Consider the following 13,964-nt stretch of genomic DNA (forward strand, 5'->3'; position numbering starts at 1 on the left):
ACGTCCAAGATAATAAAATGCTGAAAGGGAAATATTTTCCCAGGCTTTGGTTCTGAGAGCCTCCTCCTCAGAGGCCCGGGACGGAGCCTGCGGAGGGCGGTCAGGGAGGAGTGGGCACTGAACCCCCCAAGCTGCGGGGCGGCTGGCCCAGATTAGCGGCCACAGCTCGTGCCCTGCACGGGGGACCAGGAAACCTAAGCTCTGCCAAGACCAGCCGGTCGTCCGTCCTCCGTAGGCCACCTTTGTTTCCTGAGCAAAGGCCTTCCGACTCGGTCCACCGAGCCACCTTCTCCAGGTGCAGGGCACTGCACCCTCTCCACGGCCAGAAACGCGGGCAACCCCAAGGCTTTCTCTGCCTCCTGCAGGGCCCCGGGACCGATGGGACTGGGAGCACCTCAAGGAGCCGCAGGTACATACGCAGAACGTCACGGACTGAATGTGGGTGTCACCCACTCCCCCAAATTCCTAACCTAAACTCCCTTTGGGAGTTAATCCGGTTACGATGAGTGACGAGGGTGGAGCCCCCTGAGGGGGTGAGAAGAGGAAGAGGCCCCAGGGCTCTCTCCAGAGAGTCCCACGGAGGGGCGCTGGGAGCACACCGCCAGGAGATGGCCCCCTGCACGCCGAGGGGCGGTCCCAAGGAGAAGCACCTGGCCAGCACAGTGATCTCTGACTTCCCAGCCTGCAGAACAGGGAGAATAAATGAATGTTGTCTAGGCCACCCCTCTATGGTGTTGGTGGAGGCAGCCTGAGCTAAGACAAGAGGGTTGTGGTAATGCTTGTCCGAAAGGAGGCCGAGCTAGCACTCTGCAGAGCACGAAGCCTGCGATGGGGTGAGATCCGCTGTAGGAGAACAAGTGGGAAGGAGTCTCCAGGAATGGAGATGGAGTGTCCGCCAGACCCTGCAGGAGCCCCATGAGCATGGTGAGGCTGTGAACGGGACACCGCGCCCGAGGACGAGGCTGTGAACGGGGCAATGCCTGCAGGTGTGAGGGGGCCGTGGGCCAGTCCTAGCGCGTGTCCTTGTTCACAGAGAACCCCTTACACGTGAGAGCCCCGTGGGAACTCAGGATAGGACAGGGAAGATAGTGAGCCTTGGGACAGCCTGGCAGGAAGGCAGGGACCTCAAAGCCCTCTTAGGCCCGAGGACCCCACGATGCCGTCGGAATTCCACTGGGCACAAGGCAGGCGTTCCCGCCCCCTCCCAGGGCGGGGAAGCCACTCTCACACCAGTCCTGGCCTCACACAGAAGCTTAAGCCCTGCCTGGAAGGCAAAACATGTTTGTGGCAAAGCCAAGCAGGCGTGTGAAGTGGAGCAGAACGAGGACATTTTTATTAGCGCTCTGGCTGTTTGGGTTTGTGTTTTTTTAACGACTCCAAGAGGCATCTTTAAAAGTCATATATATATTTTTTTTTGGTCAGTTCCAAAATGCAACTGTTGCTGCAATACCAACACTTACCAGGAACGAACTGATGGACACACTGCTTTTCTCAAAAACACCCTTGTCTCTCTGGGACTTTTTAGACCAGATTGTGTGTGTGTGTGTGTGTGTGTGTGTGTGTGTGTGTGTGAGTGTGTGTGTGTGTGTGTGAGTGTGTATGTGTGTGTAGACGTACGAGCACAGGAGGGGGAAGAGAGGGGATCTCGAGAATGCACTTGAACTTCCCCACGCACAGAGGCACACCACATGACTGAAGGCCAAATCAAACTGAACAGATATTTTGGTTTTTAGGGTTAAAATGCGTAAAAAGAAAACCTGTCGACATACGGTTCAATTGGAACGATTTCAGTACTGTGAGATTTTCTTCCTACTGGTGGAAAGCTAAACTAACAACTCTAAGCTAATGACTGGAAGTAAACAGTGCCTCCCTTCTAAATCTAAAGTGAATTAGACTTATCAAGACTTGTGTCCAAGTGAAATTCTCCCACCCCTTTAAGTCAAATGGAGATGTGACCTTAGAGGACCCTGGGCTTGGAAAGAGGCTTACAAAGAGTATGACACACACACACACACACACACACACACACACACACACCCCGACAGCTGCACGGTAAGTAGGTACCTCCTGGTCTCCCCAGGACTTGCCATGGATAGACCGCAGGGCAGCGCCCAGCCTGGGTGTAGTTTTCACAGGTGCAGCCAGGAAAGTAAGAACAACGTAGTAAATTCTTCCTAAAGCTGACTACTGTCAATGTAAAGATTCAAGTGCTAGTCTTAAATTTCTTCCTTTCTTCTGTTTTAGCATCGAGATCGTCCTTTCTGTTATGACACTGTGGTGACGGATGCTAGGTTTTTAAAAACATCACTCCTTGGAAAAACAGAAATTGGAAGCCCTAAGCCAACCTTCCAAACGTCTTCCTTTTGGTAGTTTCTCGGCCCAGGCGCTGTGCGTGGGAGAGCCGTTTGTCTGCAGCTCCCTCTGAACCAGGTAGTTATCACAGTGGTGACCAGTCCTGGGGCAACAAACAACCTACAGAAAATTTAACTCTCACTTTAACACTGCTCAGGGGAGAGGGGCACGGAACTCTTTGGTATGTGAGTTCCTGGTTGCTCTAGAACTCTTCCCTCTGCCACAGGCCCCTCGTCGCACCCCATCCACCCCGACCCACAAAGCATCTCCGCCTGGTGTGGGAACACAGCTGACGGAGTTTGGGGGTTCTGTAACAGCCTGTGCTCTCCCCATCACCAATCTGGGAACCCCAAATCAAGACCATCCCGGGATCCTGAGAGGTTTCTGGCACCCAAGGCCCTAGAGCACATGTGTCAAACACAAGGCCCGAGGGCCAAATCCAGCCCGCCAGGCCTTGCAATGTGGCCCGCACCGCGCTGTCATCACTGCACTCCGCTGTCAGTTTATGACATTGTCAGTTTATGACTGTTCAGTAAACCATTCGGCCCGCGATTTAGGCTGGACTTTAGATTTTGGCCCCTTCTCTGATTGAGTTCGACACCCCTACCCTAGAGAATGAGTTACAGTGTTCTGTCCACTGAAATGCCATGAGACAAATGGCCAAAACTAGCTCCGGCTTCGGCAGCATCTCACCCATCCCGGTGACCAAACCCATCGGCTCAGAAAAGCCCGGCTGTGTGGCGGCCGGAGGAAACTAAGGCCGGGAGGGTCACCTGCCCCTCCGGGTCTCCAAACAGAGAGCAAAGACAAGACAACCAGCTGGGCCCAAACGGATGTGGCTCAGTAGATAAAGCGTCGGCCCACGGACTGAAGGGCCCCAGGTTCGATTCTGGTCAAGTGCATGTATCTTGGTTGCAGGCTCAATCCCCAGTGCAGAGGCAGCTGATCCATGTTTCTCTCTCATCGTTGTTTCTAACGCTCTATCCCTCTCCCTTCCTCTCTGTAAAAAAAATCAATAAACATATTTAAAAAGAAAAAAGGAAGTCAGGGGGGATAGGTCATGACAGGCCATCAACGATTTGAAAGATTTCTCAACTAAGAATACATGAATATGTTAGAGTAAAATTAAAAAGCCCTGCTTTTCCAGGGACTCTATACCTACCTTTAGCTGTATGCTACCTAGCATTTTCTTTATTTAGGTTTTCCCCAAAATGAATTCTTAAAAAAACAACACTTCAATAAAATAAAATGAAAAAAATCCATAAACAGTAAATTTTTAACACCTTTATTTCCTTCGTCTCTAACAGAATTAACCAGTAACAGATAATATATCTGTTGTGAAGAGAGTTAATTTCCCAGATTAAATATGCACTAAACATAGACCTGTGACGATATTAGGAGATATATGACGCTAATAAAAGTAACATTTATGGGGCCAGTGACTGGGCCACTGGGCACATTACTTAAATTACCTCGGTTAATCCTTACAACAAGTCTATAAAGTAGGTGCTATTCTTATTCCCACTTTATAGATGAGGTTATAAATGAGGAACCGTGACTGCAATTTAATCTCCACGGACCCAAAGCTTGAGGTCAGTGTTTACTCTGGCTATAAAAAGGTTGAATAAGCAAATTAGAAATTAAACAGAAATGCAAACGGCATACTTCATCTCCGAGAAGGTCCTAGGTGTTAAGACAAACTGAAAAGCAGAAGCTAATTGCAAGCATTCCAACAGGAACTGTTTGGGGAGATTCCGTCTGAAACTATTATACACTGTGTTTAAACACTTTAAAATTCATACTTTTCCTAGTTGAGAGCAGGTTTCTTCTCACTACTACCCCCAAAATAGTAGTATGGCTACAGGTGATTCAATACAGTGGATGTCAGCTGCCGCTCTCCCAGAATCCATTTTCCTCCCAACACCCAGAGCTCCGCCTATTTGTGGCCCTACCTCCCTCCTCCAGTCCTCCCCCTCCTGGTGCTTTGGAGAAAGCTGACACACTCCCCTGGGGAGAGGGATAGGCCAATCAGAAGCGGACACACACACAAACACACACATACACACACACCTCCCATCCCCACCAATCCACAGAGGGCATTTGCCTGCCCACTGGGATTGGCTAAGGAAAAAGCACATGGCTCAATTCAGGCCAATGAAATGCCAGGGTTGGTTTGCTGGGGAGGGATCTCTGGAAAAGACACGTTCTCAGTCTTTTTTTAAGAGTTACAAGAAGGGATGTTTCTTTACTTCTGTGGCCACAGGGATATGCGACCAAGAGCCCAAGAACTTGCACAGCCATCTGCCTCCTTGAGAAGCCAGCCGGAGAATGACTGACCCCCCTGAAGAGTGAGCAGAGAGACGGGAAGAAACTGGACAGCTGAGCTGCCCTGCCATCCACCCCATGAGCGGATCCATTGGCCCCTGTGCTGTGGGAGGGCCTCTGAATTTGTTTGTTTGTTGACAGTCAGAACCCCAAAGAACCCAGACGGACAAGTGAGAAATAAGTCCTAATGTACCGCCTCTTCCAAACACTGCCTCAGATTTCGCTTTACGCTGTTCCTCGCTTTAAGTGTTCTCAAGAAAACACTTCCAGGAACTAATGAATGGCCTTGGGCAAGTCACCTCCCTTTTCAGCTATAAAAAGGTCTAAGTCTGACTAGGCCAGTGGTCGGCAAACTCATTAGTCAACAAATATCAACAGTACAACCACTGAAATTTCTTTTGAGAGCCAAATTTTTAAAACTTAAACTATATAGGTAGGTACATTGTTATTAACTTAATTAGGTTACCCCTAAGCTGGCCTTTGCTAAAATTTCAAGGGGCCAAAGAGCTGCATGTGGCTCGAGAGCCGCAGTTTGCCGACCACTGGACTAGAGGATTTCTGTTGTTCCTTCTGGCCGTGACAGCCCGCAGTTTTGATTCCAAAGTAGAAATAGCCTTTATAACACAATCCAAGCAATCTGCAGCTCTTGCCGGATCAAATATTTTCCAACTGCAACTCCCTATCCATCCCTCCACCCTCCTCCACTCAGCCCTGCGCCCCCAGAGGTTCTGATCTCTATGGACAGCATCCACAGGACCCCCTGCCTTCCGGCTTCCGGCTGGTGTGCCTAGTGGGGGGCACCAGCGGGAGACAGGACGGAGGGATGTTCAGCGAGGGTGTGTTTTCTCGTGGCTCTTTCCTGCCGTGTGGGTGTATGTTGGCTTCGTCCTTCTACCAGAGAAAGCCTTTCTCTATGGGGCTTCCCTTCCCAGTTCCAGGAGCCAATCCCTCCCTCCTCCCTTCAGGCCCGGCCAGGGAACAGCACCCTGACACCGCTGGCCCTGACAAGGTCCCGGGTCCCGGTGCTGGTTCCTCCCGCCCTGCCTCAGTCCCCATGAACAGTCCCATCCGTGGAGTCTCTCGGGGTTCTCCACTGGAGTGAATCATCGTGTTTCCTACCAGATCCCCAGGTCACATGGCTTAAACGTTAAATCACAATCAGCCACCACAAAAAAGAAACAGGAGCCATCGGTTACATCCCAGAGGAGAGAGGCGTGGCCCTCGCCGAGAAAAAACCTGCACGCACCGAAAGGATCAAAGGAGGCACGAATCACCACCCCCTTCCCCGCCCTCACTGAGGATGTGTGGAAAGCAGCCACCTCTGGCTAGACCAGGGTTTTAACCTCCAAAGAAAGAACAATAATCTGTTTACACACAAACGCATGGACCCTTCGGACCGCTTCTGCGCAGAACCTGGCAGAGGAATCCCAGTCTGTGTCTATTTTCTAGACCAGTGTTTCCCAAACTTTTGACATACGTGTACCCCTTCTGTAATTTTCGTAACGCTGAGTTCCCCTCGTACTCATGAGAACGTAGAATTAGGCGCAGCACATCCCCACCAAACTCCGGTGCAACGCGTACCCCCACCAAGCTCTTCCCGAACCCCTGGGGGTCTGCGTACCACACTTTGGGAAACACTGTTCTAGAGGGACACACTGAGCCTGGAAGAAGACACAGGGTCAGAGCTGATAAATAACCCTGGAAACGCCCCCGGGCTAGTTCAAAGGCTCGCTGGCCCAGGAATCCGCTCTGACAGGCTCTGGGGAGTGTCTCAGAGCAGCCCTCGGTACTACCATTCTCCAAAGACGTCTGATTCCCCCCCAGTCATCCAGAGGTGGCCTTCATGAACGCCCTTGACTATTCACAACAACTCTGCAAAGTCCAGAGAGACAGACAGGCCGCCCTCGGCCCCATTCCAAGTGGCGCTGGATCCCAATGTGTGACCCCACAGTCACTGGTCCTGTCCCAAACTTTTCCAGAAACCCACGGCTGTCCGAGTCCACAGCAGCCCTCCCCTCCCGCCTGGGGCATTCCCCTCCCCACAGGCGTCAAAGGAGTGATCGTACACCCCCTTCACAAGCCATTCGGACGCCAGGAGTTTCCAGAGACGTAAGCTACCTGTTTCGGGAGGAAGAGGCTCAGTCTCTTAGGATCGTCCTGCTCTCGTGTCTTCCTCCGTCAGCACCCTCCGGAGCCAGGGCCTGTGGGAGGGACCCAAACAGTACATTCAGGACACATGACTTCACCACGGGAACAGACCGCCTCATCGGGGAGCCTGGAAGCAGCCGAGGACTGAGCCCTGGGCACCGACAGCTGATGGACCTGCCCCAGAGGAGGACCCCGCAGAGGCTGCGAAGGTGGGTCCTCGAGGGAGGAGAGGGTTTAGGAGAGAAAGGCACCCCCAAACCCAAGTCATTGTGACTCTCCTCTTTGCCCCACACTCCACGTTCAACCCATCGGCCAATGATGGCGGCTTTATCTCCCCAATAGATCCAGGCTCTCACCACATCTCTCCACCTCCACCACCACCACTTTGGTCCATGCCAGCTGCTTCTCTCCCCCTAGGTCAGTGGTTGGTAAACCTCGGCTCACAAGCCACATGCGGTTCTTTGGCTCCCTGAGTGTGGCTCTTCCACAAAATACCACGGCCTGGGCAAGTCTATTTTGAAGAAGTGGCCTTAAAAGAAGTTTAAATTTAAAAAATTTGGCTCTCCAAAGAAATTTCAATCGTTGTACCGTTGATATTTGGCTCTGCTGACTAGTGAGTTTGCCGACCACTGGACTAGGTCATTGCAGTAACCTCATCACGGGTCTCCCTACGCCCACCCTCGCCTTTCTACAGTCGATAGATGTGAGCTGCATGTGTCATAGGTCGAACTGTGCCTCCCCCAAGCCCCTATGTTGAAGCCCTAACACCCATCCCTCAGAATCTGACCTTATTTGGAAATAGGGTCATTGCCGATGCAATCAGCTGTTAGGACGCGGTCATCATACCGGGATGGGGTGGGTCCCTACTCCAGCATAACTGATGTCCTTGTCAAAGGAGACATTCGGACCCCGGCACCCAGTCCAACCGGGAGCATCATGTGGAGACTGGCCTTCTGCTGCCAGCAGCCAACGCGCCACAGCCGCCCGGGGTGAAGCTCGGGCCAGGTCCTTCCCTAGCACCTCGAGAGGGAGCGTGGCCCTGCCGACACCTTGACCTCAGACTTCTAGCCTCCAGCCCGATAAGACAACACACGTCTATTTTAAGCTGTCCTGCTTGCGGTGCTTTGTTACTGCAGCCCTAGCAAACTATTGCACAGTGCTCCGCGCAGCAGCCTCGGGGACCATCTAAAGATCACTCTTGTACTGCAAACACTCCCGCCGTGTTTCATTTCCCTCGAAGTAAAAGACAAAGTCCTTGAGATGACCTACGAGGCCCACGCATCCTGGCCCAGCCTCTTCCCGGGCCTCTTCTCCTCCTCGTCCGCGCTTCCTCAATTTCCTCCGGCCACCACGGCCTCCTCCTGCAGCCCACGCAGGCTCCTGCCTCAGGGCCTCTGCACATCGTGCCTCTTACACCAGGAGAGGACCCCGAGTTTTGAGCACCTACTGTGTGCAGGGTGCAAGACAAGCTAAAATCCTCATACAACAGTCCTATTTATAGATGATGAGCTGAGATTCGAGAGATTCGGAAGCCTGCTCAAGGTCACGCGGGTCGCAAATGCCCTCTGCCCGGAACCCTTGTCCACTAAGATCCTTTACCCCCTCCAGGTTGCTGCTCCAACTGCACTTTCTCAGGGAGGCCCTCCCCCGCGGCCACTGCCCGCTCCCGCCCGCTGCCGCGGCGACATTTTCTGTGCAGCTCCATCACTACCTGCCATCGGTCCCTGTGTGCGTCCCTGTTCTCTCACACCGGACCGTAAACTCTGAGAGCGAGCACATCGCCGATGGCACACCCCGGAGGCCAGCACACAGTAGCTGCTCAGAAAACAGTTGCGGGGAGACTGATTTGTGGAAAGAAAGAAGACAAGAGAAAAGAGAGTTCCCCGAGGAGGAAGTTGTCCCCGTGTCAAAAGCAGCGAAGAGCCCAGAAAGATAAGGACTGAAGTGGCCGTTGGGTGTGGTAACCTCGGAGAGGGCAGCTCCTGCGGGCGGCGGACCCTCTGCAGCCCGCGCACCGGGTCCCTCCCCTGGGCCGGGCACCCGCCCGGGGGCCGAAGCCACCTGCGTGGGCCATGGCACCCCGCCCGGGGGCCGAAGCCAGCCCGAGGGGGCCATGGCAGCGAAGGAGCAGACCCTGAGGGCAGAGGCCCCGGACATTTTCCGCCTGTGAGGGGAGGGGAGAAGGGGATGAGAAGTGGAGGGGGCTGTACGTGTGGGGAGAGGGTTCGGTGCCGGATGCCGGAGGGGGGCGGGTCCCAGGAGCTACAGGAGACGGAGGGGCCGGTGCTGGGAGAAGGCTCTCCGGGTCGGGAGGGAACATGTCCTTCTCTGAGCGGAAGAAAGCCAGGTTGGGATGAGCCCAGATGCCAATCACCACCCCGGAGGGCAGGCAGGGACCCGCGTGGGCTCACTGTGTGGGAGAACCCTGGGTGTGGCTGGCCCTGAGACGGAGGGTCTCTCTCCTTGGCTGCTGTGCCCTCACCCCGATGCCCTGACCGGGGAGAGCTGGCTGCCGGCCCGCACCCCGGAGCGCCCAGCTGACGGGAGAAGCCATGGTTCCTGGCGGCACAGTCCCTCTGACTGTGGGGTTTCAGGGACAGGCCCTTGGCAGCCTTAGTTCGGGAGGAGAGACCTCCTAAGACTGAATTCAGGGACCCCCCCCCCCCAATAGCTCCAGCCATTTCCATCAAAGCTGCGTGCTCTTCCCAGCCCCCAAGCCCATCGCTTGGAAACCTTCTAGGCCTCCCTCTCCCACTCCTCCGGGTCCTCCCAGTCAGTCCCAAACCGTGCCTCTCCCACGACGAGAGGACCCCGGGCTGGCTGAGCACCTACTGTGTGCAGGGTGCAAGATACGTTAGAACCCTCACCCAACAATCCTGTTTACAGACGACGAACTGAGATCGAGGGACTCGGAAGCCTGCTCCAGGTCCCGCGGGCAGCAGGCGGCAGAGCTGGGAGCTGAGACCTTCCGGGTCTCTGTCCTCCTTCCTGTATTCATGTCTCCACCCACGTCCAAGCCCTCAACATCCCATTCCTGAGGTTCGGCGGGATGGAGGCTTTCTCACTTACCCCCCCAGCACCCCCGTCACAGCGCACGCCCCCGGCGGACCTCCTCCCAGCCCGGTTCTCACCGTCCCTGTCAGTCCGCTCAGCTTGGCTCTGGTGGCTCCCAAGACCGAACATTCCAAACTCTGCAGCCCTCCCTGGGGGTCCTTCCTGATGTGCATACACCCCCTTTTCAAGCTCGCTTCCCGCAAGCACCCTCCGCCCCACGCCACCCCGGGAGCTCCTTCCCCGGACGCCACCCCCGCGGGGACAGACGCAGCAAACGCCAGGCACAGCGGCAGGAGGCGCTCCCGGTGGGCCCGCTCCTGCCCTGCAGCTGCCCCCCTCTGAGCGCCCTGCCCCCTGCAGTCCCCGAGCAGCGTGTCCGTCGTCGTCGTCGTGTCGTGTGTGTGTGTGTGTGTGTGTGTGTGTGTGTGTGTGTCCCCAGTCTGCCGAGCTCTTCCCCGCTCTGTGCTCCGGCATTTAGTGACTCTATAGACCGCACACGCCCGGAGGCTAATTAATAACCTGTGTTGGGGACACCAGGAATCACCCAGACTCAGCATGGGGGGGAACGTTACGTGACCCACAAAACAATGCCGATAAAGTTCCGCCAACGTACTTCTAGAAGTTTCTCAGAAAACAGAGAGGCCTGGGATGAACCCGGGAAGGGGCACACCTGCTCTCCCTCTGCAGGAGCACCCACCGTCTGGCACCCCGGGCCAGCCCCCCTAGCAAGGAGGGTGGCTGGGGTCAGCCCTCCCCTCCTCCTCCCGCCCTCACGCACTCCGGGCATTCTGGGTATCCTTCCTCAGCTCCCCCTTCACACACGCGCATGGACACAGAGATCCAGCTCCTTCCCTCCGCAGGGAGAGGGCTGGAAATGTCGATGCCTGGCTGCGGGGATGTCAGATGTCACGGGGACCAGCAGGACGGTCAGTGCTGGGCACCCAGAAGCAGGAAAAGGGATTTCCCCTTTCCGGGAAACTGGGAGCCGGCCTTCACTCACTTCGATGGTCAGCGCGGGCCACACGACCATTCCGGGATTCCCAGAACCACAGGCGGCTGGTGGTCGGGAGACGTGAACGTCAGCAAAGCCCTCGGGCCACCCGATGGTACCCCCACGTGGCCAGAGCGGGCAGCACCCGGGCAGCGAGTCCGGGAGCCCAGGGGCGCTGTCTGCCCGGACACCCAATAAGGAATCAAGACCTCCCGCCAATGGCAGGGAAGGCGGGTGTGGGCCTCAGGACAGGGCGGAAAGAACAGGAGCGCCGGGGACGGGCCTGGGATCAAACCCTGACCTCGAGGCTCTCCTGCCTCGGCCACTCGGCCTCTCTGAGCCGGGTTCCGGGTGTGCTAAAGGGAGGCCTTAATAAACAAGGGATCTACAAAACATCCTTACAGCACCCGGCTTTCTACAAGGGGCTCCACGAGTGCTGCTCCCCTCCCTCCTCCCAGCCCTCAGCCCTCCAAGCCCTTAGTCCTCCCAGCTCTCAGCCCTCCCAGCCCTCAGCCCTCCCAGCTCTCAGCCCTCCCAGCCCTCAGCCCTCCCAGCGCTCAGCCCTCCCAGCCCTCAGCCCTCCCAGCCCTCCCAGCTCTCAGCCCTCCTAGCCCTCAGCCCTCCCAGCTCTCAGCCCTCCCAGCCCTCAGCCCTCAGCCCTCCCAGCCCTCAGCCCTCCCAGCCCTCAGCCCTCTCGAACAGGAACAGGTACGGAGGCTGCAGAGCCCTTCCCAGCCAGGAGGCCAGCAGAGGCCGGCAAAGGCCAGCAAAGGAGAGGGCCACCAAAGGGCCGCCCGCGGCCGCTGAGAGAGAAGCGCTGGACCCCTGTGAACGCCCGGGTTTCAACACTCACAGGGCTTCGGGCCTCACACCAAACCCCAACAGGAAGTTTGTGACAAACGCAGCAAACACGCACGCACACTGCAGGAGGGTGTTCACGGCTCAGAGAAGATGGAAACCAGCATTGGGGGTGGGGGTGGGGGACGGGAGGGGGTGGTCTGTGTGGAATAAAAGGAGGTGCCTGGCTGATGCTCCAAATGCACAGACCGCTTCCTGGGAGCCAGGGGCTCCTCACCCCCAGCCCTGGGCCCGATCCCAGGAGCTGCCCGGCGCTCCCAGCCGGGGTCTGGCCGCTCCTCCCGCTGCAGGTCCCTCCTCTGGCTCCTCAGGCGCCAGGGGCCGTGAGAGCTCTGAGCAGCGATGGGGCCCGGGTGACACAGGCGTGCGCCATCCGTTTCTGGCTGGAAGAAAAGGCCCCGCTCCACAGCAGGGCCTTCAGCTGCCACTGACAGCGGAAACCCTGCCCGGCACTGCCCTGTGCGTGCGGGCTGCTCACACTGGCGTGAGGCGCTAGGACTCCACAAGAGCAGGCAACGGGGGACACACCGAACCTCCACGACACGGGTCCCATCACCCCGACCGGAGTGCAAACCCGGCGGCTCCTTCCCTGTGTGCACAGCCTCTCAGCACCTGCGGCCTGAGCCCGGGGACAGGCCACGGCTGGTGGGTGGGCCCCAGAAAATGCCTGGTAATGAACAAACATCATCAACACCATGTCTGCTGTCCCACCCCCACCGGGGTGTGTCCCACTCCGCTGGATCCACCCCCCGCGGACAGGTCCTGGTCTCACCCCTGGGGGGGGGGGGGGGATGGCCTAATGGTAACCCCGCCCCCCACTGTCAGCCGCCCTGCCCGCCCCTCCCTCAGCACCTCACGCAGTGGTTCCCCCTCCTCTAAGTCAGGTTCCTTAAAAAAAAAAAAAAAAAAATGACTCATTTAGGAAGAGACAAAACCAAACACTTCAATGGTAAAGATAAAACAGCACCGAGTCTCTTCAAACACCTCCCACTCCGAGCAGAATTTAGATCCGAGAACGCCTCCCCAGACTGGACCTCCCAGCCTGGGACTTACAGCTCACGCAGCTCCTCTAGCAAAACACTTCCAGGAAGGCCTGCCCTCGGACCTTCTCGGTCGGCCCTCCTTCACACACAGGGCGGCCTCAGGCCTCCAGCCAGTAGGTCCCCCCGCCCCCCCCCAAATGAGGGAATAAAGAAATGAAAGTCCACGCTAAACTCCTGGATCAAAAATGAATTGTTTAATGTTCTATGATTACATTTGCGATTCTGACTTATGGGAGAAGGAATGTTGGCATTATTTCAGTGGCCTTCATGTGAGTTATGGGGAGTTTTTCGTAAATAGTGAAATTTCTTGCTATGTAAGACGCTTACGACATCTGTGCACATGGTGTGAAAGGAACAAAACTGGGCAGTACGATACACAGACTCCTAACACGGCGGGGCTCAAATGAGCAATGAAGGGAATCCAGGGGTGTCACTGTCGGCGGATTTTAAGAAACTCCCCAGTCCCACCCCCAGAGATGTGGGTTCCTGTGGACTGGAGTGTGTGGCTCTGGTATTATGAATGTGTGTGTGTGTGTGTGTGTGTGTGTGTGTTTTAAGTTTCCCAGTAATTTAATATGCACCCAGGGTAGAGAACCACCCATCTAACATAGATAAGAAATTGAGATCTGAAAAAATTAAGGTTCAGACCAAGAATGCTCAGCCAGACACAAAACCAGATCAAAATCCGACATGTACAACACCCGGTTCAGTTCTACAGGGTTGCTCATTTTTCTAGTATTCACAGATCTGTTAAAATATTTATTTTTTAGTTTGGGGAACTCACACAGAGTTGCTAACTTTTTTTTTTTGTCAAGCAAGGTACTTTTAAAAAATATATTTTATTGATTTTTTTTCAGAGAGGAAGGGAGAGGGTAGAGTTAGAAACATTGATGGAAGAGAAACATTGATCAGCTGCCTCCTGCACACCCCCTACTGGGGATGTGCCTGCAACCAAGATACATGCCCTTGACCGGAATTGAACCTGGGACCCTTCAGTCCGCAGGCTGGCGCTCTACCCACTGAACCAAACCGGTTAGGGCCAAGCAAGGTATTTTTATAAATAACTACAATTACTATCACTGCTTCCGGATGGCTCTCTTGCTCATTTGCATACCCACCACTCTCTCCACCCCAAGCCCAGCCCAGGAGGTGAGGTATGACTATAGCAGGCCCTGGTCTAGTCTCACCCACCT

At 55.5% G+C, this 13,964-nt stretch overlaps 1 protein-coding gene across 15 annotated transcripts in view; it reads right to left on the bottom strand.

Annotated features, from left to right (window-relative positions):
* TRERF1 (transcriptional regulating factor 1) overlaps positions 1–13,964 on the bottom strand; it is a 216,703-nt gene that overhangs the window by 119,919 nt on the left and 82,820 nt on the right. For 11 of the 15 annotated variants that reach the window (XM_084890256.1, XM_084890252.1, XM_084890255.1 and 8 more), the window contains one exon: positions 6,796–6,878. The exons of the other annotated variants lie outside the window; for them this stretch is intronic. The gene's annotated coding sequence lies outside the window, so the exon portion shown is untranslated. The remainder of the gene's footprint in view (positions 1–6,795; positions 6,879–13,964) is intronic. 15 annotated transcript variants of the gene reach the window in all.

This window comes from Pipistrellus hanaki (genome assembly GCF_964339955.1).
Source record: "Pipistrellus hanaki genome assembly, chromosome: 7".
Lineage (NCBI taxonomy): Eukaryota > Metazoa > Chordata > Mammalia > Chiroptera > Vespertilionidae > Pipistrellus > Pipistrellus hanaki.